The sequence below is a fragment of the Ornithorhynchus anatinus genome, chromosome X1 (assembly GCF_004115215.2).
Source record: "Ornithorhynchus anatinus isolate Pmale09 chromosome X1, mOrnAna1.pri.v4, whole genome shotgun sequence".
Lineage (NCBI taxonomy): Eukaryota > Metazoa > Chordata > Mammalia > Monotremata > Ornithorhynchidae > Ornithorhynchus > Ornithorhynchus anatinus.
The window spans coordinates 68,185,104-68,209,529 of record NC_041749.1 but is presented as its reverse complement, the minus strand read 5'-3'; the positions used below and the strand labels follow the sequence as shown (position 1 = coordinate 68,209,529).

At 39.8% G+C, this 24,426-nt stretch overlaps 1 protein-coding gene and 1 pseudogene across 4 annotated transcripts in view; one reads left to right on the top strand and one right to left on the bottom strand.

The window, feature by feature from the left end:
- The window catches only part of FHIT (fragile histidine triad diadenosine triphosphatase), a 1,434,147-nt gene that overhangs the window by 433,936 nt on the left and 975,785 nt on the right, over nucleotides 1-24,426 (bottom strand). The window lies entirely within an intron of this gene.
- LOC100074193 overlaps nucleotides 7,661-24,426 on the top strand; it is a 157,887-nt pseudogene continuing 141,121 nt past the window's right edge.

The following is a 24,426-nucleotide window of genomic DNA, read 5'->3' as shown; positions in this document are numbered from 1 at the left end:
TTTTCTCAAGCAGTTCCACCTTTGCTCATTTGCATGTTCTTCTGCACAGGTTAATCACATTTTGGGCCTGTGCCCAACACAAACTTTCTTTTAAATGCACATATTTGCAGCACACAAACACCTGAATATATGTGATGGGCATCAGCTATTGCCTTTCTGGAAGTCAACATTGCAAGTCTAGTAGAAATGTGGGCTATTTTCCATGTTTTTAGGTCCCCTTTTCCCTGATCATCTTATACTTAGTGTGGTGATTACACTCCTCCTGCCAACAGTTAATGATCCTTCACAATAGGTGTACAGTAACAAGCTTATTCTCAGGGCATCCCTTATTCCACTGATTTAATTAACAAAGACTAGCTTGTATTCATAAAAAGTTTTTGTTACTCCACTGTGTACATTCAGGGTTGACTGGATTTTAGGTTACACAAAGGTCTTTTCAGCATCACCCAGGTACATGGATAGAAGATCACCATCAATAATGTTATCTTTGCATAAGAAGGTCAGCAAAATATATATATAAAGAAGAGTCATCAACAGATCATTATCTTCCAACCTGAAGGAAGGCTAGCTGTATCTGCTCTCAGAATTTTAAATGATCTGAACTAGTTCCAATTGCAAGTTAGGATAACTGACTTTCTACAGTAAGAAGAATACCCATCTACTGCCAGTCCATTGGACACAAGTCAAAAGTACAGCTGACACCCCAGAATGAAAAAAAATCCATCATATACTTGACAATATGCATTAGCAATATTTGCGAGAGAAACACAACAATCAAGCAAAGAATTGTTCAGTTAGAGCGTTAGGATTTGGTATCTTCTCCACAATTTGCATGCTGTATGCAGACTTTTCAAGAAATCATGAATTAAGGGAGAGTAGAGACATTGGAATATGAAAGCACAGAGCTCAATTATGCCTATGCCCTCTAGTCACCGTTCACCATATAATAACCCTTCATATGCTCTACATGAACAGTTAGTGTATCAGAATCTGGGGGATGAAGAGTGAAGTTAACAAAAACCTATTCTCCAGTTGATCAGATATAGAGAACAGTGAGCATAAAATGCATGAAAGAATAAGGAAGATTTAAAACAGTAAAGAAACATCGTTAGTAAGTCTGCCGGGGAGATCCACTACATCCCAGTACTTAAATTAAAAAGTCAGCAAAGAGTCATACTGAATCCCACATGCTAATCGTATGGGTTTACTAGATTAGAACTAGAGATAATGAATTGCTAAATTTTAATATGCATTGGATTAAATGAGCAGGATTTCCAGTAGTGAGTTTTGAGATCCTGAAGGGGAAGATTAGTTCTGAATAGGTGTGAGACCTCGGGAGGTCTATGTCGTTCGCCGTATCTGGTTTTAGGGTTCAATGGCAAAGATTTTTAGGGAACAGCAACAATGCATTGGTACACTGTTTGGAAGCCCAAAGGAGAGCTTCCATGCTATGATGTGATATTGTTTTGTGTAAAATTTCGAGAGAAAATTTTTACTGAGTCTTTGGAAATCAGCACTTTCTTTCTGTAAAGCTAAAGCTTAGAGTGGTGTCAGGCAAACAGAACCACACACACAAAAAAATCCATTAGCTCTTGCTTGTAAAGAAAACTATACTGCTTACCACTGAGATCATTTACATTGTTACTGTTCTTTATCATTCATTTTGCATGTTAAGTTTAACTGGACATTCTGGATTTGATCCAAAGTTCTCTTGGAAACATCAGGGGTAAAAATGAGGAGGTAGCCATTTTGATTTTTTTTTTCTTTTGGTGCTTTCAAAGAGTTAAACTAGGTAACAAGTTAGATTCTAACATGAGGCAGAATTAACTTGTTCACTCAAAATGGATGATGTGCAATATTTTTTAAGTTCACCTAGAAGTTAACTGGCATTGCAAATAAATAATAGAACAAGATAGAGCAAGAATTCTATGAAAGGTGACTTCTTAAAGATGGAGCCTTTTGGGGGTTTAATAAATATATCCTTTTGATTGAAAAATGGCACTAATGTGTTATACAGATAATCATCAGTCAGTCAATCGTATTTATTGAGCACTTACTGTGTGCAAAGCACTGTGCTAAGCACTTGGAAGAGTACAATATAACAATACAACATACACATTTTCTGTCCACAATGAGCTTACAGTCTTAGGGGAAGACAGGCATTAATATAAATAAATTATAGATATGTACATAAGTGCTGTGGGGCTGGGAGTGGGGATTAATATAGGGAGTGAATCAGGGTGACTCAGAAGGGAGAGGGAAAATAGGAAAGGAGGGCTTAGTCAGGGAAGGCCTCTTGCAGGAGATGTGCCCTCAATAAGGCTTTGAAGAGGGGGGAGAATAATTGTCTGTTGGATATGAGAGGGAGGGGAGATTTCGGCAGTGAGATAGATGATATTGAGGAGAAGGTTAGTATTATAGGAGCGAAGTGTGAGGGCTAGTTTGTAGTAGGAGAGTAGCAAGGTGAAGTAGGAGGGGGCAAGGTGACTGAGTGCTTTAAAGCCAATGATGAGGAGTTTCTGTTTGAGGTGGAAGTGGATGGGTAACCACTGGAGATTCTTGAGGATAGGAGAAACATGGCATGAACATTGGTCTAGAAAAATGATCAAGGCAGCAGAGTGAAGTATGGACTGGAGTGGGGAGAGACAGGAGGCTGGGAGGTCAGCAGAGAGGCTGATACAGTAATCAAGGCAGGATAGAGTAAGTGATTGGATTAACATGGTAACAGTTTGGCTGGTGAGGAAAGGGCAGATTTTTGCAATGTTGTGAAAGTCGAAGCAACAGGATTTAGTAATTTTGTCTATCAATGGGGCTGATTATTTTTAGTTGGACAAATGTGTTAAGAAAAGTTCTTGTAGTGAAATTCTTGGGTACATGCTGTGTGGCTGCATATTTTTATTAGGTGCCATTATAGAGAGGCATAATGTCAGATAACATTGTTATGCTGGTGATGCACAATCTTCCTTTTCTATCTCAGCTGACCACAGGGAAGCAATTTCCTGTTTGATTAGGTATACAGATGACAGTAAAGTCTGGATATGTAAAGATTTCGCAAAGTTGAAAATATAGGGCTGGTTGTAAAGCACTTCAAACTTTTTCAGTGGTGCCTTCCCCTCTGAAATTCCTTTCAACAGAAATCTTGTACAAACTCTACCTGTTGATCAACCTGATCTGGGTGAATTCAATTCACCATTTGATTATGATTTTGGTTCCGTAACAAGAGCCCATTCTCTCCTGACAAGATGCAGTCAGCTTATGGCCACTGTTGTCCTAGTAGGATGCAAAGTCTCTAATTTGTCTATCTTTTAACTATACTATTATTATTATTATGCTTTACCATGGGTCGGCCAGACATTTTATTTTACAAGGTACAATTTACCTGAAATTCTGAAGCTGAAGCTCAAAAGAACAATTTCCTGTTTGATTAGGTGTACAACTAAGAGTTGAGCCTGGATGCACGAAGATTTCCTGAGGACAAAGTTGAGAACATAAGGTTGGTTGTGGACTGATCTGAAAATGAAGTCACCACTGTGCCCTTGGTCTTCCTCCAATGAAGGCCTCTAATGCTAAAATATAATCAGGTTTCCAGAAGCCTCACAATCTCTGCCTATTCTGTCAAGATTCCCAAGGTATAAATTAAAGGCTTTTAGTATGACGGTCTTTTCTCTTACTACACTCTTTCTATAGAATTATTGGAAGTCTTATCTTTGTAATGGTAGAATATCCCTAGCAATCTAGTTTGCAACAGGGTGAAAGTTTCATGTTGTTTGACCGACAGCTCCTACACGGTTTCATTTCACCTGTTACCCAGTTTCACTCTTGTTAATCTCAGTAGGGGTAAAGTACATTAATTCTAAACCCACAGAGTTTATTTCCTTCATGCTGTTTTCATGTTTCTTGTTTCATGGATCCTGTCTATGAAGCTTTGAGATCAGAGGTACTGATCTTACAGAATGTTCTTAACAATCATCCTGAATTGTGGCCTTTACCTTTACTTCTCCTGATAATAGCCTCTGACAATGTACCAGGAATCTTCACAAGTGTCTCCCGAACTCCAGGATCGCTCCCTCCCATGTTTCCATGCTTTGAATTTTCATAAGCCACTCGGTAAGCCTTACAAAAACAACAGGGAGTCAGTTTTTTGCTTTGGCATTGTTATTAAAAGAACCAATGCCACTTAGGACAGCTCTGTAGGAGGCAAACCTACCAGCAAGCTGAACGATGCTTTAGTGAAAAATCTCATGGGTTGTTCTTATGTATTAATGGCCTTAATAATATAATATCTGACTCGTTAGCCTGCAACAGTAGGAGGATTTGCTTCCGGGGGACTTTTTTTCAGCAATTATGCACATTAAGGCTGAAAAGTGAGAGCTGGAGCTCATGCTGCCAGGCAAATTTTTCTGGTAAGACTGCATCCTCATGAATTCCATTTGATTGGTCCAGAAGTCTCCCCTCTAGAATGCTGCTATCGTAAGGGCATGGCAACCCTGTACTCTCACCCTGGCTCTGCTGCCAACCTGCTTGCTTTCCTTGCATTACTCTGAAGCCACCCTGGGAGGCATCGGGGTTGGGGGTAGGCTAGGAACTGGAAAAGTCTGAGCTGCAGATTTCCAGTCACACAGATGTGCTCACCCCAGCATTGCTGAAAGGCTCAAAGGCTCAAAGGCTGGACTAAGGGAAGGCTGAGCCTGTCCACACTGCTCAGTTACAATGAATGAAGGTGACCATTTTGTATTAGGCATTCCTCATGTGCATCTGATCAAAAAACAGATTTATCTAAATAAAATTCTCATAAAAAATAAGCTTAAGCAGAGCAGACTTACTGTATTATATTCAAAATTTATTTTGGATATTTCCAAATATAAAAACCAGAAAAGGTTTATACGGCACCTTGAAATTCTCAGTAGGCTATAATAATTAAGCTCTGAGGGGGATCTTTAGTTTTAAATCTCAGATTTTATGTCCTAGTGCAACAAAGATGTCAATGTAGAGGTCAAAGGCTACAATGGAGATGGATTATACCTTGAAATTTGGTTCTGGCCTAATTATAAAATCTCATTAAAATAATTACAGTTTTTTTTCATCATTTTCACTATTAAGAATAATACTTTAAATTCTTCTATTTAAAGCCTGCCACAGGAAGCATACAAAGGGGAGATAGGAAGAGAAACAATATTGAAAAGAAGTTCTTAATATTAACTATAGTTGGAAGAGTATTCATTTAATAAATCTTTGCAATATTAGGAAGATTGATGAGAAGTAGTACAAATGAGAAGAACATGAGCTAGATGATCATTTGTTATCATTACAGAGATATAAAGTATGATTCAGTGTTTCATAATGGATGTTAAATTTGATTTAAAATATGGCTGACTCATTTTCTGAAAATTCTCTTTAAAGACATAAACTCATTCTAAAGTCAAATCCCTTGTCCTAATAACAGGCCTTGAATTGTCTTTTGGTAAGAAAGTGTCATGTCAGACTGAATTCAGAGGGGTTATGAACTAATGATAAAAATGATATTATACATAAACAACATGACCAAAATAAGGAAACCTATCATTGGTTTAATATTCCCCCATTATATCCCACAGAAAAATAAAAATATTTACACTTTACTACTACAACCAAGAAGGTGTTAGTTATCACCTGTACCTTATTGTATTAAGCAGTTTATTGGAGGTACTGGTAAAATCTATCACAATATTTAATCAATCAGTAGCATTTATGAGCACTTACTGTGTGCAGAGTACTGTACTGAATGCTTGGGAGAGTAAAATAGAATTAGTAGACCCTTTCTCTGCCCTCAAGAATCTTACAATCTAGCAGGGAGGGACAGACACTAAAATAAATTCTAGATAGGGGGAGCAACTGAGTTAAAGATATATATCCAGGGATATATGAAAGGGGTGCCAATTGCCTTTTGATCAGATTATGCATGTCACTGGGCACCAGTATCTAATCACCCTCCACCTCGTTGAAGGGGTTGATTTTGACTTGCTAATGAGGTGTGTCCTCTGATTGGTTCCTGTAGACAGGATCTCATTAATTGGAACACCTGCCACTGATATACTTTTTCTCTCTCATTTCTGCGTATCATTACTGCTGCTAGAAAGAAATTTCAGGTCAGCAATTTTTATTTCCTATAGAGCACCTACATCTCAACTCCCCAGGGGCCCCCTCAGTTGTCCCTACAAGTCTCACACACCCCCATGATCTGGCTTCTCGGGGTGGTGGTGGGTACCAGGGGGCAGTGTGAGGGAATTTGTCCCCATAAGCCTCACACTCCCCTGTGAGCCTCACAATGCTGGGTCCCAGCTTTTGGGGGGAGCTCGTGTCTGTCACCATAACCTCCAGCCCCTGTGGCCTTTGAGCCTCCCGGGGGACTGAAAAGAGGAATAGAAGGGCTCCGGAGGTAATAATAATACTAACTGTGATATTTCTTAAGCACTTACTATGTGTCAGGGACTGTACTAAGCAATTAGGTAGGTACAAAATAATTGGGTTGGACACAGTCCCTGTCCCACATTGGGCTCACTGCGGCATGCCACTGCAACTGCTGTTGCTGTCACTCCTCCAGCAGACAGAGATGAGGCTCAGGGGGGTGCATCGGCTGCCACTGTTTTTCCTCCAGAAGACAGAAAGGAAGGGTTGGGGTAACAACACTGAGCCACTCTGAGGGGGGAGGAGATCATGAAATGGTCCACTTCTCTTCTCTCTTTCCCTGCAAACGTCCCCTGGTCTCTAGACTGGCAAATACATAGTTTAAATCACTTTAACAATGAATGAGGCCGTGAGATAAGGAGGTTATTTATCCAGTCACCCTGAAGGACTTCTCCTCTTAAATAGATCATAGTTCAAAATGATGATTACCCTTCATGGAACCATACACTGTAATGTGTTGGTATCCTACTTGAAATGACACATTTTGAAATCTAGTTCCCTTCTAATTATAACCTTATTAGCTTCTACATTTGTCTGAATACTGAATTTGACAGGGTTCTGTGTTTTATTTTAACAGATTTAATTCACCTATTGAAGACACATGAGGCCAGTTTGAAGGCTGGTGTTCTCTCTTGATTTATATTGTCCCTACATCATTCTTGTAGTAGAAGTAGAAGATTTATTTCATGGGTTTACAAGGTATTTGGGATTCTAACCAGCTGTAGCCTAGTAGAAACAGCATGGGCCTGGGAGTCGGTCATACACCCAGCTCTGCCACTTGTTTGCTGTGTGACCTTGGACAGTTCATTTCACTTCTCTGTGCCTCAGTTATGTCATCTGTAAAAAGGGGATTAAGACTGTGAGCTCCAAGTGGGACAGGGAGGTGTTTCCAACCGGATTATCTTGTATCTACCCTAGTGTTTGGAGCATATTAAGCACTTAAATGCCATTATCATTATTATCATTATTAAAAGGCAGTCTACAAAAAATGAAAGCAACACAGAACTAAATACCGCCACCAAGTTCTGCTACATCACTATATACTATCCAATGTTACACAGATAGACAAAGACACACATACGCAAAACTAAAATGGCCAATGATAGCTTTCACAGATATCGGACACTGAGAAGTGTCATCTTTCAGGCGACGGATTGAGCCACAGCTGAGAGCCTTTGGCAGTTGCATGCCACATCCTCAATTCTGGGCAAGAACCATGAATGGCAGCTGGCAAGTAACATGCATCATCTGGGTCTGCAGCAGAGCCAAGGAGACGTCAGACAAGGTAGGACTAAGTAAAGAAGAATTAAAACATCTCATTGCAGAAACATATGAAAATATTCAATGTGTTGATGGTAGTGATTAAGAGGAGGCTGGTGATCATGCAGAAGATAGAATGGATTGAGTACTTGGTTCAATATCCAACACCTGAACCATCTCTGGAAGATGAGGACTTGGAGAAAGATAAGGGGTTGGATGATGATAAATGGATAGAAAATGAATTGAATAAATATGATGATGAGCATGACCCAGATGCCGTGACTTTTAGAGAGTCTCTCATGGGTCTTACTGTCTATGGAAGTAATGATCATGATCTCTATGTGACTATTACAGAAACTGAGCAATATGAAAATGAAAGTTTTTTGACAAAGTTCAGTGATAATCTCATTTGCGGGAGGGGTCGAATAGTAAGCAGCGTGGCTCAGTGGAAAGAGCCCGGGCTTTGGAGTCAGAGGTCATGGGTTCGAATGCCGGCTCTGCCACTTGTCAGCTGTGTGACTGTGGGCAAGTCACTTAACTTCTCTGGGCCTCAGTTACCTCATCTGTAAAATGGGGATTAAGACTGTGAGCCCCACGTGGGACAACCCGATTCCCGTGTCTACCCCAGCGCTTAGAACAGTGCTCTGCACATAGTAAGCGCTTAACAAATACCAACATTATTAATTTAGAAATGTTTATAATCAAGAAGAGTTTTATTACGTACATCATGGTATTCGCCAGTCTGCATATCTGCTGAGTATGGAGTGGCTGAACTTTGATCCCAGCCCAAGTAAGACCACTTGAAGTTATGTCACAGTGGGCAATGTGACTCCTATGAGTGAAGTGTGGAACCTTGACATAGTAGATTCTTTAGAACTGGTTTTTACTCTTGAGACCAAATCAGTGAAAAAGAGGAAAAAGAAAGGAAAGAAGCACACCACAGCAGAAGTGACCCCACAGGACATACTGATGCAGTTTTTGATTTTTCATGGAACAAACTCATCAGAAATGTGCTGGCAAGCACATTAGCTGACAGCATTGTAATTCTATGGGATGTGTCTTTGTGTGTAACATATGATTTGCTGCTGTTTTACCCAAAGTCCAGGTTCTGTAGTTCCATACATTTGAACGTCAGATGCTTCTTTAGGCAATCAAAAGATAAGTCTGTTTCTCTGTATGACTGCAGAAGTACCCCAAAAAGTAACTGAAAGTGGCCATTTAATTGTCAAGTTGAGAGAGTGATTTGGAACCATTTTTCACCTTGCAATTTTTTGATTAGCCATGCCATACAGACATACCTTCATCTATAACTGGGGTGTTCATTCAGATAAACCAGCTTTTACACTTAAGGCTCATAATAACTGTCTGGGATCAATCAAGTCAAAGGATGCCTCTTGATCCGGTCCATGGACAGGTGCATGAGATTTGGGATATATTAGTAGGCAAGCTAAACCTGGTACATTCTAGAGATGTAATAATAATAGCAATAAAAATCAACATGATCTTTGTTAAGTGATTACTATGTACCAAGCACTGTACTAAGGCCTGGGGTAGATGCAAGATAATTAGGTCCTACATGGGGCTCACAGTCTTAATAGTAGGGAGAAGAAGTCTCCATTTTGCAGATAATTGGACTGAGGCATAAAGAAGTGAAGTGACTTGTCCAAGGTCACACAGCAGGTAAGTGGGAAAGCCGGGATTAGAATTCCAGTCCTCTGACTCCCAGAGGTCCTCTGATACCTGTGCTCTTCCCACTAGACCACACGACTTTTCAATATATGAAAACAGGTATTCCCTTCTGTGTAGCTTGTTGCCCCATTTGGCCATTTATTTATGCCTCTGGAGGTCAGAAAGAAGGACAATGGGTTTGGAATATAAGTGCAGTCTCTGGAGTGAATCAAGCTTTTGGAAGCTGAGAGAGACTGGCTGTCTCCCATCCATCAAGTTATGCTGTTGGTAATTCCCTTGGCAGCAGCAGCAGTTCCTACTACACCCAGCCCACATGCTTCGCTCCTCTAATTCCAACCTACTCACTGTACCTCGATCTCATCTATCTCACCACTGATCCTTTGCCCATGCCTCTGTCTGGCCTGGTACTCCCTCCCCTTCATGTGACAATCCCTCTTCCCACCTTCAGAGGTTTATTAAATCAATCTCCCCTGAGAGGCCTTCCCTGATTAGCCCATCTTTTTCCCTACTCTCTCTCCCTTCTGTGTCGCCTTTGCACTTGGATCTGTATCCTTTTAGTACTTGATATTCACCCCACCCTCAGCCTCACAGCACTTATGTACATATCTGTAATTAATTTATTTATATTACTATCTACTCTACAGACTAGGGTGTCCCTCTATGCCTGTCTCCCTCTCTAGACTCTAAGCTCCTTGTGGGCAGCGAACATGTCTACCAACTCCACTGTATCGTACTCTCCCAAATGCTGATTAGAGTGCTCTACACATAGCACTTAATAAATAACTTTGATTGAGTAATTAATTGACCTTTCCTATTGTGCCTACCAAACCTGCCCCACCTTATTCTTAGACTGTGGACCCCTGGCAGGCCAAAGACTGTATAATTCTCACCGCTGTATTTTTTTCCCCAGAGTTCAGTGTATTTTCCTCTCTACACAGTGATCTCATAATTCGTACTCTTGTTGCTGCTGCTACTGCTATTATGCATTATTATTATGTACTACTAGTAGACGATACTGCAATCAATACTCCAGGCTAGGCAATGATACCTTACACAACAGTTTACAGCTGTCTAGCTAATTCCGCCCAAACCTATAACATTTCTGGAGATTTCCAGAATCTTTGGGTTCTCTTCCCACATTCCTCTGAAAATGGGTGCTGCTTCCAAGCTGCAGAACTCAGTGGCAGGAGCCAAGACACGAGGAGGCTAGTCTCTTAAAAAAAATACAAGGCATAAAAGCAAATAATACCAAATCCTTACTGGGTAAATGGTGACCCTACATACTGTCCTTATCTCACTGACAGACTTAACTATTTTCTTTTATCTTTTTGCAAAACAGTGTACAAAAGTCTATATTGAAACCGCCTCTTTCAGGATGGAAACTTCTCTGGAGTTCTTCTAGACCATAAACTCATTGTTGGCAGGGAACGTGTCTACCAACTCAGTTATACTGTACTCTCCCAACCACTCAGTACAGGGTTCTGCACACAGTAAGTACTCAGTAACTATGACTGACTGAATGAGCAAATGAGGCACTTCTGGAAGTTGGCATTACTCTTTCAAAGGATGAATACCCTGGAAGAATTAATGCAGCTTCCAAAAGTGTACCTAGAACCTTCTGCATTGGCAAAATCTAGTGCATTATCTGTTAGAACAAAAATATTGCCTCATTTAATAAAAAAAATTATTATAATGGTGGTACTTAAGTGCTATGTCCCAAGCACTGTTCTAAGCACTGGGGTAGAGAAACAATAATCAGGCTGTACACAGTCTCTGCCCGCATGGGGCTCAGTCTAGAAAGGAGGGTGTAAGGCCTAATTCCCATTTTACAGATGAGGAAATTGAATTTGGGCAAGTCACTCAACTACTCTGTGCCTCACACAGCAGACAAATGGCAGAGTCAGGATTGGAACCTAGGTCCTTTGACTCCAGAGCCTGTGCTTTTTCCACTAATGAAAGGAAAACAGCTAGCTCCTAGATTTCAGAGATTGAAATCTGTGGACCATTGCAAGACAGCTTCTTTCAATCCTACATTAGATAATAATGACGGCATTTGTTAAGCGCTTACTATGTGCAAAGCACTGTTTTAAGCACTGGAGAGGATACAAGGTGATCAGGTTGTCCCACATGGGGTTCACAGTCTTAATCCCCATTTTACAGATGAGGTAACTGAGGCACAGAGAAGTGAAGTGACTTGCCCCAAGTCACACAGCTGACAAGGGGCTGAGCTGGGATTTGAACTCATGACCTCTGACTCCCAAGCCCGTGCTCTTTCCAATAAGCCACGCTGCTTCTCAATGTAGCATGCAGAATAATCTATTGTACTATATTTAGAGCATAGCATCAAACAGAAACTCCTTACTATAGGCTTTAAAGCACTCAATCACCTTATTCCCTCCTACCTTACCTCCCTAATTTCCCACTACAACCCAGCCAAAATGCTTTACTCCTTTAATGCCAACCTACTCACTGTACCTCAATCTCATCTATCTCGCAGTCGACCTCTCTCCCATGTCTTGCCTCTGCTCTGGAACTCCCTCCCTCTTCACTTCTGACAGATCACTCTCCCCATCTTTAAAGCCTTATTAAAAACACATCTCCTCAAAGAGGCCTTCCCTGACTAAAGCTCTCATTTTCCCTTCTCCCACTCCCTTCTGTGTCACCTTTGCACTTTGATTTGCATGCTTCACTCACCCCTCAGTCCCACAGCATTATGCATGTATCCAAAATTTATATATTAATATTATTGTCTGTACCCCCACTCGACAGTAAACCCATTGTGGGCAGGGAACATAGCTACCAATATCTAGACTGTAAGCCTGTTGTGACCAGGGATTGTCTATATTGCTGAATTGTACTTTCCAAGCGCTTAGTACAGTGCTCTGTGCACAGTAAGCGCTAAATATGGTTGAATAACAGTTATATTGTACTCTCCCACATGCTTAGCTCAGTGCTCCTCACATAGTAAGCACTCAATAAATACTGATTGATTGCTTGATTTTAGTAGATATAGGTAGATAGGAAGATAGATGGATAGCTATGTATTTACTCATTTCCATTTATTGTATTTTTCCTCTTTCATTTACCTATTGCATATTTGGCAATCTGTGTCTGTTTTCCCCATTAAAGTGAAAGTCCTTTGAGGGCAGAACTAGTGTCTTTTTCTTCTTTCGAATGGTTATACCGTGACGAGTGCTTATTGTGTGCATAAACTGCTGCTGCTGTTGTTGCTTTGGTTGACTTTAATGCACTATAACAAAACATTCCAATTTTCCTTTCTTCTTCTTGGTAGGACCAACACACCAGAGGGAAGGAATCATAGAAAAATCAGATTTTCCCATGGCAACTAATTTATCTCACTCTCTTCAATTAAAAAAAAAAAGGCAAAAAACTGACACAGAATTAGAAAAGTCCATTTGGAAGGCCACCCAGGCCAGGATAATGTCTAGTACATGAGTTCACATGCTTTGTAACTGATTTATTGCATCTCTTACAAATGCATTTTCAGTTCGAATTTGTGTTGTACATTTTTATTTCTGATATCTAATCAGCCAAAATTGTATCATATAATTGAGGAATAATCAAGACAGAGATGATAAGTGTGTAAATGGCTTCTGAATCCTCCCACAACCCTTCCTTCTATCAGAATTTGAGGACTTTCAATTACCTCAAAAGTGATGCATCACCAGTAAAATCAAGTGCAATTCCTATTATTTCTACTCAGCATCAACCTCCAAATTCCAAAGAGCTTCGGTCCAGCAACAATAATTATCATCTCAATTCTTGTATCCAAGGAAGTGAATGACTCTTAGTGATGTATAATGGGTACTAGGTTGAAGGATAAAGTTCTGGGCAGCTGCTCGCTGAAATCTGGGCATTAAATGTTCAAGAGTAATTAAATTTTATAAGGGGATGATCAAATAGTGACCAGTTAACAAAAGTGTTGCTGGGGAATAAATAATGAAAACTGTAATTGAAGCTAGGAATTAAGATATGACTAAGGAGGCAATAGACTACCAACCTTGATAGGTTAAAAAAGGTTTTCCTTATGAGCCATAACATTGTAAATAGTTTTACAATATCACAAGGCATTTAATGGTAATTAAAAATAGATCAAAGCAGCAGTGCAAGACAGTTAAAGGGGGGAAGGGGTTAGGCCTATTCTGATGCACACATTCTTAGCTTCTTTTTATCATTTTGTTAATTCTGGGAGAAGAGGCTATGGTAAATGGGCACATTTCCAAGTAGCTAAGAGAATTTTAAAAATGCTCTAATCAACAGCATTTAGGATCAGCAGATGAGTCATCAGCATTAAAGCTTCAATGATGAACTACACAGTTTTCTTTTACCAGTGTTGTGAGGAATGGAAATTATTCTTTTGGTAGTTTGTCAGTGCCTTGTGCTGTATAATGCATAATGAAAGTTCCACACTCCCGAATCTCACATACTAGTTCTTCTTGTATTACTCAACAGATATATCTTCAATTGTTAACTAGAAAAATGTCCAGATACCACTGCCTAAGTTCCTTACGGTCTGAACTTTATTCCCTCTAGACCTTTGACAAGTCATTTAACTTCTCTGCGCCTCAATTTCCTCATCTGTAAAAGAGGGGCTAAATATTTGTTCTCCCTCCTACTTAAACTATGATCCCAACATGAGAGAGGGATTGTGTCTCACCTGATTATCTTGTATCTACCCAGAGTTTAGGTCAATGCTCAGTATGTAGTAAATGCTTAAAACATATAATAATCATAATAATAGCCATAGTAATAACTTCCTGTGAGTAACAATATTGCCTTCTTATCCAAGATTTCTCCCAACTCTTCCTTAGTAAGTGAAGGTGAGGATGATGATGATAACACTGATTCATAGCTTCTGGAAACTTCTCTAGATGCTGAGATGAGATAGTTCAGTAGGACTGACAACTAACTTTTAATAAACATTCATTATATGTGGAGAAATGTACCAGGCATATTTGTCAAAGAAGGTAGCTGTTGTGGAGCTCACCAGAATCTTCTAACAGATAATTGTATAAATCCTGGATTTCTTCATATATTTTTCATTAAAAAAGACCATCTCTCTTACACAACTTTTTTTCCTTAGAATTAGAGAAATCACACATTTTGAATATTGTTTTCTCACATTAAGACTTCTGCATCCCAGGTTTTTCTAGGATGAATAAGGTATATGGGTTTTGACTGCAAATATAATTACTTACTCTAGACTGTAAGCTTGTTGTAATACTGGAACATGTCTACCAACTAGTACACTGCACTCTTCCAAGTGCTTAGAATGGTGCTCTGCACACAGTAAGTGCTCAATAAATATGATTAATTCCCTTACAAGTGTCAAAACCTTTTTGAAGCAAAGTGGAAATGTTCTCTTCATGAAACTATTCAGACTTTCAGTCTCTTAATAAACCTTGGATCATTATCTTCCTCTTAGGAATAGACCAGTATGCATATAAACTCATGGGTGATAGCCTACTTAAAAAATTAATTCTGTCACCTGCACTGCAATTTCTTTTTCATGTGTTTGAGTAATATAATATTTTCTACAGTCATTCTAAATTCACTTCCTTTCCCTGGTTCATGTTTCACTGTGCTCAGAGCTCAGCACACAAAAATGTCTCATATGTTCCTAAGGTTGCTTTATGGCTCTCTTTTTAATATGGGTTTCTTTTGCTTACTATCGATTTCTGAACATTTTCTCCAATCAGAATATGAATATTTAATTGACATTTTTTATATCAACTTCATACTCTTTTTATGGTAATTGTTAAGCATTCACTATGTGCTGGACACCATCCTGAACACTGGGGTATATATAAAATAATCAGGTTGGACCTCTAATTCTCTCCTTGACACCCTCCAATCTGACTTCTGCCCTCTTCACTTCACCAAAACTGCCCTTTCAAAGGTCACCAATGATCTCCTTCTTACCAAATCCAACAACTTCTACTCCATCTTAATCCTCCATGACCTCTCAGCTGTCTTCCACACTGTGGACCCACCCCTTTCTCCTGGAAACATTATCCAAACTTGGTTTTACTGACACTGCCCTCCCCTGCTCATTCTCAGTCTCACAAGCTCCTCCTCTGCCTCCCACATACGAAGTGTAGGAGCAGCTCAAAGCTCAGTTCTGGGTCCCCTTCTATTTTCCATCTCTACCCACTCCTTTGGAAAACTCATTTTCCCCCATGACTTCAACTACCATCTCTATGTTGATGATTCCCAAATCTATATCTCCAACTCTGATCTTTCTCCTTCTCTGTCATCTCATATTTCCACCTTCCTTCAGGACACCTCTACCTGGATGTCCCACAAACACCTCAAATTTAACATATCCAAAAAAACCTCATCTTTACACACAAACTCTGCCCTCCCCATGACCTTCCCATCACTGTAGACAGCACCAACATCCTTCCTGTCTCACAAGTCTGTAACCTTGTTTTATCCTTGACTCATCTCTCACAATCAAACCACATATTCAAATCTGTCACCAAATCCTATTTGTTCTACCTTCACAGCATCGCTAAAATCCACCCTTTCCTCTCCATCCAAACTACTACTACTACTACTATAAATCCAGGCACTCTTCCTATCCTGCCTTCACTGCATCAATCTTCTTGCTGACCTCCCTGCCTTCTCTTTCTCCCCACCCCAGTCCATATGTCATTCTGCTGCTTAGATCACTTTTTTAAAAAAAATGTTCAGACCATGTTTCCCCACTCCTCAAGAACCTCCAATGGTTGTGTATCCACCTCCACATTCAACAGAACTCCATACTATTGCCTTTAAAGCACTCAATTAACATGTCCCCTTTTATCTTGCCTTGCTCTTGCTCAATTGTCCCGAGCTATCAAGTTTAGGTAGTATTATGTCATTCAAGTACATTCATTGTGTCCCTGTTATTGTCTTTTTCAACATTCCTCAATGCAATTTATTTTTCATTTCATACTGTTTTTCTCTGAACCAATGACATTTAACTAATGGGGCAGATTAGATAAGGTCATTACTGCCCCAAATTGCGCTTCCTCGGGCATTTGATCCAAATAGGTAACCCAAAAGCTGGGACAAATAATAATAATTAATTTTATTACTACTAATAATGACGATAATGATAATAGTTGTCAAATCAATGGTATTTATTGAGTGCTTACTGTGTAGACACAATACACTCAGGTAAACCTGATCTTTGCTCTTAACAGTTTACTACGGGGTAAGCAGTTTGCTAAGTGCTAGAGTGGATGCAAGATAATCAGATTGGATACAGTTCCTGTCCCAGAGGGATCTCACAGTCAAAAAGGGAGGTAGAACAGGAATTTAATCCTCTTTTTAAGTGCTTAGTACAGTGCTCTGCATACAGTAAGTGCTCCAATACAATTGAATGATGGGGAAACTGAGAAGAGAAGTTAAGTGACATATCCAAAGTCACACAGCAGGCAAGTGGTGGAGCTGGGATTAGAACACAGGTCTCCTGACTCCCATTGCTATGCTCTTTAAACTAGGCCATGCTTCTTCCCATAAAAAATGATCAATGTTTGTGCAATCTTTATGTGGATAACATAATATGTATATAAGTAACATAGAAAATAAGCATCTAGAGGGCAAAGACTATCTTGTGTACATGTTCAGTGTAATGTTTGGCACAGGATAGGCACTCTGTATTAAACAGCAACATTTCAAGTGGTCTCTTGTGTTTCTGGGTTATCCCAAGCGAACAATGCTGTAAGAATGGCTTCTATGTTCATAAATCTCTAGACAGGTGAAGGTGGAATGAATATATATATATATTAGGCTATTTAGTGAATGTTTTTCCTACTGGGTTCTCAATCACTTGATCTAACAACTAAAATGAATTCTGTGGGATGCTGGGGAATAATCTGGAACAGCAGTATAAACAGAAAAATATCGATTTTTCCCAATTCCCACCTCTAAGCCTCGTCATCTTACATTTTATTATTTTTGAGTGACATTTAAACAAACATTCCACTTAGATTTGTTCCCAAGATAGATCACTGGAGATAAAATGAGGTATAAAGAAACCAAAACAATTCCTAAAGGAGCCAATAAACAAAAACATACAATCAAGTATGAAAAGAAGGAAATGATAGTGTTGCTACTGGATCTAACAAAGATGACTAAGAAATGGACTTAGTTTGAGATGCTTGTTATTTTTAAAAAGCTAAATGGAAACCTAGGGGCCTTCATTACTGTGACAGGTTGCTGTGTTAAGTTTCCTAAAGCATCCATCAGAGGTTTTAACCTTACTTAATAATTGTATCAGTCATTCTTTGACTTGTCAGAGGAAACACACACAATGGTCGAAGTCTAAAAATATCATACCTCCCTCATACTTTACATATTGAGTGAAATGAAGAATAAGAAATGCCCAAATTTATCCTGTTTCTTTTCTTCTTCTCAGAAAAAAATAGAAAATACTGCAGCTTGATTGTCATTCATTCTAAAATCAGATGATGCCAGCTGGAATCCAATGTCTATTTATTACTGTGCACAGCTCTACATTAACTATTTGCTAAAAACTGATTTTATAAGCATCAAGCAACCATATAACTAGGGGTCTAAAGACTTCATAATTTGAGCCAGAACAGTTACTACAAGTGCTACTGTCTAGGGAGAAGCATAATTAAAAGACAGGTGTAAGGGTACTGTTTCAAAACAGATGCACTTATTTTCTGAGAAATCAAGTTCAAACACAATGCCTAGTGCTTACCTATAATAGATTATGTCCAGCTTTTGGTTTGGAAGAGTGCCACGACTTTTACTGCATTTTCATAATGAGTTTGTAAATATAATGTACAGCTTTCTGGAGATTTGAAGCACACCTTCCATCATTAGTTAATTACCCCAGAAAGGATGCCTAACAGGAAAACAATGACCTGGTCTTTGCTTCACAAATTATTTGTCATATTTATTTACCTCAAAAATTTCCAGAGACTGCAGGTACGGAAAATGTGCCACTGCACAAGTGGCCATTGCAAGAGTCATTTAACTGATTCATTCGAAATGGACCCACTCTTGCGAGAGGCTCCAAGCTTCCATCGTCTCATTTCAGCAAGTCCCACAACAAGGCAAATAGTTGCGTTGGTGGCTCCATGACATTGTGGTCATTCATCACCACCTTATATATTTGGCGAATTTGTAATCCTAATAGTGCTGTCTGCCATCAGATAGTAATATCAGGAGTACAGCATGTGCCAGTGCATCCCCGCGGCTCCAAATTCCAGAACTGGGCTCTGAATTTCTCCAAAAATGGCTCCTGTCCCACCGTCAACCCCTGGCCCACATCCTACCTCTGGCCTGGAATGCCCTCCCCCCTCACATCTGCCAAACTAGCTCTCTTCCCCCCTTCAAAGCCCTACTGAGAGCTCACCTCCTCCAGGAGGCATTCCCAGACTGAGCCTCCCCCTTTCCTCTGCTCCTCCTCCCCTCCCCATCACCCCTACTCCCTCCCTCTACTCTAACCCCTTCCCCACAGCACTTGTGTATATTTCTACATATTTATTATTCTATTAATTTTATTAATGACGTGTATATATCTATAATTCTATTTATCTATTTTTATGCTATTGATGACTGTCTACTTGTTTTGTTTTGTTGTTGGTCTCCCCCTTCTAGACTGTGAGCACATTGCTGGGTAGGGATTGTCTATATCTGTTGCCAAATTGTACTTTCCAAGTGCTTAGCACAGTGCTCTGTACACAGTATGTGCTCAATAAATATAAATATGATTGAATGAATATTATTATATGCACAAATTATTAGTTTTCTATGCATTTGCTTAGGTCAGTGCTCTGCACTTAGTGAGAACTCAATATATATCATTGATTGATTTGTCCTCTTTACTATGGACTCATTACATAAACCCTCATCCATTCTGTGCAACAGTGTTATATTTTTGAGATTCTGTTCTATGGGACTAAGAATCCATCTGATATTGTCAGAGAGAAGACAATACTACATGAAACAATAATCCTCTCTGCCACTGATTTTGTTTCATTGTGTCCCTCCTAGGGCAGGTCAATGCTAGGTCCAGAATTCTCTTCTGATAAGGTAGTCCTAGTTCATTGACAGGGTATGCTAGCCAATATAATTTTTTAGTGCTATTTTTGAAAGAAACATATATGATGTGCAAGGATGTTCAGATCATCTGCATTGGAGGGAGGGGTGAACTTCTACTTAGCTCTTGAACAAATTTTTTTCCTCTAGTCGTAGCTACAAAGGGAAGTCTGACATGAAGCCAAAAGCACCTGGGCAAATTCCTAAGCAAACATTGCTTGGCTCTCTTTCCCATATGCCAATTGGTTCCAGGGACATGCCAGAGGGAGGCTGGAGAAAAGCAGAAAGGTAACAGATTTGAACCTTGGTTGACATGCCCACCCCAGAGCAGGGGAGTTATCTAAAGTCTCCAAGGGTGCAGGTCAATTTCATGATGGTCCTGGGGTAGGCTGTTTTTTTTTTTTAATTCTCGGATCTCCAGGGGAATCCTGAACCCACCTTTAAGAAGAATCAAACTCCTGATTGGCATTCAAACTCATTTTTAAGTCTCTTGGATTTTACCCTAATGATGTCTTCTAACTATAAGTTGTGCCTATATGGACTAATCACCTGAATGATGGCTGATTGAAGTGGCTGTGAATGTTCCCTTTAAATTGAGGACCATTTTCTTTACTTTTGGTGAGCACATGGGAAAGAAATAAAGGGTAATGGAGAGGGGAAAGCATGACCGCATGAGCCAGGAGCCAGCAGTTGGTCTGTCCTACTTCATTCCTCTCTCTCCATTCATCACCAGTCACAGCAGCATCAAAACACATTCATTAAACATCCACCTGCATGTGATGATGTGATGGGCACTGTTCAAACAAGTTCAGTGGATACTGAAATGGACCTGCATTCAAGGAGCTTACAACCCAAAGGACTCCTGGAGAAAATACTCTCTGCCAGAAGATGGGAGTGGGGGAGAGGAGATGAGGAGAATGAGAGAAGAAAGATGGTTTTCTTTTTGTAAGGAATACCCTGTAGCTATTTACAATTTCGTACTAACATTTTCTGAAACAAACATCACTAGTGCATCGAATTATTCATGCCATTGCTGAAATAGAATTACGGTCAACAGTATGGTCAATAATGCTCTGTTTTAAATATGCACCGATGAATAACTAAATCAAAAGGTGAGTTCTAGTAGACAAATCCGAAGAGAATGTAATATCACAGATGCCATATCTGGATGTCCTTCACTTGGAATAGTCTCAGGTCCCCTTACTGCAAATTCCCTGCCCCACACTTTATTTAGCTTAACATTAAGATTTTCCCTTTCTTTCCATGACCTTCACTCACCTCCCAAACTCCTTGATCCCTTTGCACCCATCAGTTGCTATCCATTATGGTACCAAGGCTTGGCTTCCAAACACTTTGAAACATCAAATATTCAGAGCTATTGCACTTTATTCTTTTTCCTTCTGAAGAAAAATAACAGGAACATTTGGGTTAGAGGAAGGAAAGGAAAGAACTGTATAGTATGTGCAAAGAAATAGAATGCAGGACTTCACAGAGGCGCGACATCACCTTTTGTTTAATGTTTCATCAGTTTCGCTTAGAAAAATTAATAGCTAGGAACAATTTAAATCTGTCTTCCTGACATATAAAGTACACAGGTAGTAACAACCAACAAATTATTACACTGCCATTAAATGCAATGAAACTACAAAGATAATTAACCAAAAAAAAAAAAAAGCAGTTTTACCACTTGGTAATCTGCATCCATCCCCAGGGTAAAATACTTCTCTTTTAAGAAATTCCCAAAAGACATTTCATCTGCCTCATATATGTAATTAATGATATTGTAACACAAGAGAACATATCAAATCACTATAGCTGCTACTGCTTTCTAACTCAAGCTGAGGGTGATTCGTGAAGAGTCCAGTTGGAGGAAGAAATTCATTTTCAAAGAAGCACTCTGAAATTCATGGTAGTTGCTGAAAATCTGTTTTTTTTTTTAACAGAACAGGTGTATATTAAGATTAAAAGTACAATAATAGGGGCAACAACCCAAACTTGTACGCTTCCCCTTCACTCCTAGTGAAGAGAATGAGGGTCATGGAATGTTCCAGAAGAAGGAAGAAGACTAAAATCTAGGTGGATAAATCCAAACATTTAATGTGTGACAGCTATGGGAGATAGTCCATGGTAGACTAACACAATTATTTAGAAGACTAGAATATTCTAGAATATTTGAATCGTTCTCTAAAATGACCGATAATGACTTTCAAAAATCCAGGACTGATCAGCATTGGGTGATATGCCTGTAACAATGTCTCAGATGAGAATCATAAATCCAATTCTACCTAAACAGACTCAAGCTACTGTATTTCCCTTTCCTGAAACATTTTAAATGATGTCTAATAGTTGTCACATTAATGATAAAATTGTGGTATTTGTTAAGCGCTTACTATGGGCAAAGCACTGTTCTAAGCGCTGGGGGATACAAGGTGATAAATTTGTCCCACGTGGGGCTCACAGTTTTAATCCCCATTTGACAGATGAGGTAACCTACACATATTCTGAATGCCTATGAATCTATGAATAGGCACTGGAGGAACCTCTCATATTAATAATAATAAGTATAATAATAATAAGAATGTTGGTATTTGTTAAGCACTTACTACGTGCAGAGCACTGTTCTAAGCGCTGGGGTAGATACAGGGTAATCAGGTTGTCCCACTTGGGGCTCACAGTCTTAATCCCCATTTTACAGATGAGGGAACTGAGGCACAGAGAAGTTAAGTGACTTGCCCACAGTCACACAGCTGACAAGAGGCAGAGCCGGGATTCGAACCCATGACCTATTACTCCAAAGCCCTGGCTCTTTCCACTGAGCCAAATCAAATAATTTTTCTCTGTTTCCTTTACACATCTAAAGAGGTTGACATTTTGAAAGTGTGGTGTAATGTCTTCTCTCCAATCCAAGTATCACCCCATGGTTTTTCTGACATCATCCTCTCTTAATCTCCTCTTACCTCTCTTGCTGACCCTTCTCAATCTTTCACCTTCTCTTCGCATTCCCTAACAGTGGGTATCTTACATGGCTCTGTCTATTCCCTTTGAAGATTTCAAACCTGCCTATACCCTTCAAAATAAAGAGGATTTTTCATTTCTTAAGTCTGGTGGGAAAGAGACCAGGAGCTGCAGCGTATTTTCAACATCCTCTGTATAGGACAACCAGCCATGCTGCCTCCCCAGGAACCAGCACCAGCTCTCTTCCACATCATCTTGACCTGCCTTCCACCATCTCAGTACACCTATAGCACAAAGGCTCCACAAAGCCTCAGGAAGACTAGTGGCTGCTGTAGCAGTTGCTGTAGCCATGGGTGTGGCTTAGATTCCAAGCCTGATATTATAATAGGGACATTTGGGGGAAAAGAGTGGTGGAGTTGAAATTTGAATTTAAATTAAGGATCCAATGTTTTATTCTGTCTTTCTGTGGGGAAATTTCACTGGTACTAGGGATATTATCTGTGTTTCTGGACATTCAGGCTGAAAAACTAGGTAATATATACATAGAACTCTGAACTTTCAGGTCCAAATCTGTTTTTGTTGCACCTCCCCTTACACCATGCCATATTATCCTCTCAAAGCATCCTTAGATTTTTAGCTATTTTCACAGTCAACTACAAGCCTACTTCCAACGGTCTCCAAGCCAACCTAAATATGCTATATGAATAGGCCTTCTTGCTAAATAGAAAATGACCTATAATGGTTTACTCAGGGAGAGCACAGATACTTCCCTTTCCCATCTTTACTAAACCGCTGTTTTGCAGCCTACTTCCAAAACCTCAAATAGTTGCTCATTCCTCTCTGCTTCAAGCAGAAACGCCTCACCCCCTATATATCCTCCATCTTTCTTGTTGCACAACACCCCATGTGACATGTTAGCGTGGCTCACTGGAAAGAGCACGGGCTTTGGAGTCAGAGGTCATGTGTTCGAACCCCAGCTCTGCCACTTGTCAGCTGTGTGACTTTGGGCAAGTCACTTAACTTCTCGGTGCCTCAGTTCCCTCATCTGTAAAATGGGGATGAAGACTGTGAGCCCCACGTGGGACAACCTGATTCCCCTGTGTCTACCCCAGCGCTTAGAACAGTGCTCGGCACATAGTAAGCGCTTAACAAATACCAACAAAAAAAAAATACCAACATGTTGCATTCCTTTCAAGACAATTTATTCACTGTGCTTCTCCCACTGCAAATCTCTTGCTCACCCTCCCACCCAAAACACCCCCTCACATCTAGCAGACCATGGGTCTCCCCATCTTCACAGCTCTTTTGAAATCATATCTCATCCAGAAGGCCTTCCCTGATTAATCTCTCATCTCCTCCACTTTATATCCCCCAAATGCCACTTCAGCTCCCCAGTACCACCTAAGCACTAAAATACAGCCTGCCATAGCACTTATGTACATAACAATAATAATAATAATAATAATGGTATTTGTTAAGTGCTTACTATGTACCAAGCTTGTTCTAAGCACTGGGGTAGATAAGCGTGGGGCTCACATTCTTAATCTCCATTTTACAGATGGGGTAACTGAGGCACAGAGAAGTGAAGTGACTTGCCCAAAGTCACACAGCTGACAAGTGGCTGAGCCAGGATTAGAACCCACAACCTCTGAATCCCAAGCCCGTGCTCTTTCCACTAAGCCATGCTGCTTCCGTATATACTCTCATTTCGTCATACTGGTAACTTATTTAACTTTCTGTCTTTTCCAATAGATTGCAATATCCTTGAGGACAGGGATCAAGTATTGTAATTTCTATTATAATCTCCCTAGTACAGTGGTCAGCACACAGTAGGTGCTCAATTAATCATATTGAGTCAAAATGAGTAGGATATACTTATCATCATAATCAAAGAGTTGTAAGAAAGCTGTACAAGATTATGAGGTAAAATATTGAGAGGCATTCTTATCATACCAAACTTTATAAATGATTAATGACAAGTGATCATAATGACTC